This window comes from Vespula pensylvanica, chromosome 22 (assembly GCF_014466175.1).
Source record: "Vespula pensylvanica isolate Volc-1 chromosome 22, ASM1446617v1, whole genome shotgun sequence".
Classification (NCBI taxonomy): domain Eukaryota; kingdom Metazoa; phylum Arthropoda; class Insecta; order Hymenoptera; family Vespidae; genus Vespula; species Vespula pensylvanica.
In genome coordinates, this window is record NC_057706.1 from 2,029,074 (window position 1) to 2,034,073 (window position 5,000).

General features: G+C 33.7%; 1 protein-coding gene across 12 annotated transcripts in view; it reads right to left on the minus strand.

Moving 5' to 3' along the window:
• LOC122636535 (growth factor receptor-bound protein 14-like) overlaps positions 1-5,000 on the minus strand; it is a 426,705-nt gene that overhangs the window by 251,731 nt on the left and 169,974 nt on the right. The window lies entirely within an intron of this gene.

The window sequence follows — 5,000 nt, forward strand, 5'->3', positions numbered from 1 at the left end:
GAGAGAGAGAGAGAGAGAGAGAGAGAGAGAGAGAGAGAGAGAGGGAGAGAAAAATATTCGATATCTGTCGAGTAAGATGAGAGAAAAGCACGTACATACGATATATATATATATATATATATATATATATATATATATACATACATACACACGTATATCGTGGAACGATGTTTACCAACAAACCGTTCGAAAGCGTCGACGGTGGTGATGGTTGTTGGGCACCTATCGTAAGGAACGACGACGTTGGAAGAAAGAACGAGAGAGTCGGGGAATGTCATCGGTCTGGAATTTCTTGCTCGACGAGAGCTCTGTTCGCCACTACCTCCCTCCCTCCCCCCTCCATCCCACCCTCCTTCTCTCCTCGCTCACGTTTGCTGAATCGAAAAGAGAAACGACGAATGAGAGAAAGAAAGAGAAAGAAGGGGCAAATGCAACGAAGAAAAACAGCAAGACGGACACGTCAGAAAGAATTTATTATCTGCCGAGATGGAATTTCCGGGAGACCACGCGCGACACCCATTCTCGAGTGCCCTGAAATAAGAAAAAGAAAAGAAAAAGAAAAAGAAACGCTAAGGAGGAGGATCTTCCGCGTGTGAAGAGAGATCGCGAGAGACTTTTACGTCCGTAAACGTCGTCTGACGGACGTCGAACGGACGTTAGACGGACGTTAGACGGACGTTAGACGGACGTCGATGTATATCGACGGACGTCGACGATGGTAAAGACGATGATAACGATAATGACGGAGACGACGACGACGACGACGACGACGACGACGACGACGACGACGACGATGAGAATCGTCGTCTTTACGGTCGTTGTTAACCCTTAACGGTCGAACGTGCCATTAAATACACGTGTCGTTGAAAGACTCGGGATGTTTCTTCTTCTTCCTTTTCTTTTTCTTTCTCTATACGATCGTGATAAAATCCTTGGTTGTTACCAAGATACCTACCTACCTACCTACCTACCTACCTACCTACCAACCTACCAACCTACCTACCCGTCTACTCTAGAGCGAAGGTGCTCTGCTATAAAGTAAAATAAAATAAAATAAATTAGGAGAGCGAAGTAGAAGGGAGGAGAAGAAAAAAAAGAAAGGAAAGAAGAAAAGAAAGAGAAGATAAAAGAAGAGAAAAACTATCGCAACGTAGTTACTTACTTACTTACTTACTTACTTACTTACTTACTTACTTACTTACTTACTTACGTACGTACGTAAGTATACGTCTACGTAAGAACTGGTAATAGAGACTTTAGCTCGCGATCGCTTTCGTAGTATGTAGGTATCCCATAAGTAGGTACTTACTTGGTTAGCGTTCGGCTAACGAGACGACATGGTTTAATTGGCTACGTTGTGTCCGCCATTTAAGGTTCGTAACGATTCGTTTTACGTCTTTACGATATGAGAATAGTTATATAAGTTGGATATATGTATATGTATATGTATATGTTTATGTATATGTATACATAAGCAGCGGGTGGTAGTATTTGTGGTGGTAATACGAGGACGCGGGGGCTGACAAAAAAAAAAAAAAAGAAAGAAAGAAAGAAAGAACAAAAAATAATATAGAAATGAAAAAAAAATTTCAGTCAGACTGGAACAATTCTTTTTTTTTTTTTTCTTTTTTTTTTTCTTTTCTTTTTTTATATCTTTTTCGAAGATGGAAAGGTTTATTAGAAAGTAGAGTTTTTTAAGAGAAAGAAAAAAAGAAAAGAAGGGAAAGTGAGTCAGTCTCGAATTCGAAGAGGATTTTTACGGTAAGAAGGGATCTCGATTTGCATTTACTTTTAAAAAAGAAGGGAGAATGAGTGAGAGAGAGAGAGAGAAAGAGAAGAATAAAAGTTGACGAAGGTACGAGATAAGAAAGGAGCTGATCGATTTATATTCTCTCTCTTTTTCTTTCTTTTAACTAATCGTGAAGTGTCTCAAAGGAGTGTAATATAGAAAAAGAAAGAGAGGACGAAAAGAAATTCGAACGAAAGAAAAAGAGAAAAAAATTGTTAGAAATCGGTTGTTAGAAAACTTTAATCGCAAATGAACGCGTGCTTTTGTATGCGTGTACATATGTATTTTCTTTCTTACGAGTTATATGATTTTTATATGCGTATGTATTTCTTTCTCTTCTCTCTTTCTCTTATTTTCAGCATCTTAATATTTCGATCCTTATTTTTCTCTACTCTTCATTCCTCTTCTCTCTCGTATTTTTCGATTTTGCAAGGTTTAAGATTTTTTTCAAGCATCTATCTCCTTCGCTCTTTCGTATTACATCGTATTACATCGACGAAAAAATTCTTTTTTTTTTTTTTCTTTTCTTTTCTTTTTGCAAATCGGATTCTTTTGCAATATAAGTTCTCCACGAGAGAAAACGCGTACACGTTCATGCTCATGCTCATGTTCACGTTCATATTTCTCTTTTCCTTTTCTTTTCCTTTTTATTTTCTTTTCCTTTTCATTTCTTTTCTTTTCTTTTCTTTTCTTTTCTTTTCTTTTCTTTTCGTTCGTACGCGCAAAAGAATAAGTATTTTCTCAGCGTTTTTCAATGGTAAAGATTTCGTCGTGATAGCAGAACGTTCGTTCTATAGTACGATTATCTCGACTCCGACAACGAAAAAGTTCTTTCCGCTTAGTAGAGACAACTCGTCGTCTAGAGAAAAATTCTTTTTATCGCGACATTGCTCTCTCTCTCTCTCTCTCTCTCTTTCTCTCTTTCTCTTTTTTTTTTTGCATTAGTTTGTGCGTGTGTGAGAGAGTGCGCGCGTTGATATACGATACGTAAAAAAATATGCATGGTCGAGAACTCAAAAAAAAAAAAAAAGAAAACGAAAAGAGAAAGAAAGAAAGAACGAAAGAAAGAAAGAAAGAAAGAAAGAAAGAAAGAAAGAAAGTAGTAGCATCCATCTTTTTATTTTACTTTACAAAGTTTTTCTACTTCGGAGAGAAATGCGTGAGCGTATCGACATATTATCAGAAATAGGTAAACAGAATTTCGAAACATGAATGAAGAGGCAACGCGAAAGAGAGAGAAAGACAAACAGAGAGAGAGAAAGAGAGAGAGAAAGAGAGAGAGAGAGAGAAAATGAATGAGTGAGAGTGAGAGAGAGAGAGAGAAAATAGAGCCAGACTGTATTTGCAAGGAACTTTATTCATAGGAGAGTTAAGAGAGAGAGACAAAGAGAGACAGAGAGAGAGAGAGACAGAGAGAGAGACAGAGAGAGAGAGAGAGAATAGTGTCTGAATGTATTTGCAAGGAACTTTATTCTTGGGAGAGATAGAGAGATAGAGAGAGAGAGAGATAAGGAGAGAGAGAAAGAAAGAAAGAAAGTGAAACTAGATAGGATGTTACTATTGATATCACTATTATAAAGTAATAGATATATCATCTATTAGTATGTAGAATATTTTGAATTTAGTAATCGCATATTTCTTAAATTAAATTATAAGTTGATAATATTAAAATTAGTTAATTGATTATATTAAATGAAAACTGGATATATCCATTTTTCTTTCTTTCTTTTTTTTTTCTCTAATATATTGAAATATCCAATAATAAATGGAAAGTTGAAATCTCGTAAAAAAAAAAAAAAAAAAAAAAGAAAGAAAAAAAGAGAGAGAAAAACTATTTAAGGAAGTAGGTAAAAAGATATCGTTAATACGTGATATGAAAGAAGAGAAATATCTCTTTTCTTTCGCAAAAACTCAAAAAATAAATCGTACTACTATAATAAACCAGATGAAAATTAATTTCGTGGCAAATGTAACAATTCGGAACTTGTCTAAGTACATTTATTACCACATAAATCTATATATATATATATATATATATATATATATATATATATGTACGTATGTATGTATATTGATTTATGTTGATATCTATAGAAGTAAAGAGAATATTTTAAAAAGAGAAGAGGACGAAAGGATAAATAGGGGTAAAAATATATTTATGGTATTTGCGTTCGCACGCAAAAGTAATCTTTTCTCGTTTGCCTTTAGCCATATAATAGAAATAATAAAGAGAAAGAAATGTGGGCGTGTACCAGCTGCCATGTTCTCGTCAACTTGACGATCTCCTCTAAGGACTCTCTTATAAGTATCCTTAACTTAAGGAAAAATCGATGATCCATATTCTCTTTCTCTCTCTCTCTTTCTCTCTTTTTTCTACTTTTTCTCTATCTATCTTTTTCTTTCAAGAATTTCAGCACGCAAAGTTATCGAACGAAGAACTATACGTATATGTATATGTATATGTATATATATAACGCATCGTATGTAAATAGAAATATATAACGATTAGAAATCACAAACAAGAAAATGATCTACGATGACGATGACGACGACGACAACGACGACGAGATCCCACGAATATGGAGATACGTTTGAGAGAAAGTTAAACGGTGATCATGGTTTTGATGCGAAACGATGACTACCTACGCCTGTTGATTTATAGAATATCAAACGATTACGAGTATACGAACGACGAGTTCTGTGGCTCGATATTTTGTTTTCGATTAAAACTCTATATATCGTTTGAATTAAACTTGGATATAAATTTTTGAGAAATTTTTTATCGAGAAGTACGATAAGAAACGTTTGATATACGTATCTTTTGTTGAATGATGGTTCGATATATATGTATCTCTGAGGGACATCAAGAAAAAGAATGTTAAAATTTTTATTTCACTTTTTTTTTTTTTTTACATTGTATTATAACAGGGTGTGTGTATAAAATTAAAAAATTTATAATTTTGATCGTAACATTGTCGTATGTCGTTTTCAAATGAAGAGTAATGTTTCCAAATCGTGTATAAATTTATATATACATATATATATATATATATATATATATATATATATTAAAATTTTAATGAAACGAGACATATGTTAGAAACTTTAATATTCAGAATTTAATATCTAATATATCTTGTATTGCATGTTAAATATCATATGTGTTATATTGCAATACTAATAATTCTAATTTATATTATACTCTCTTTAT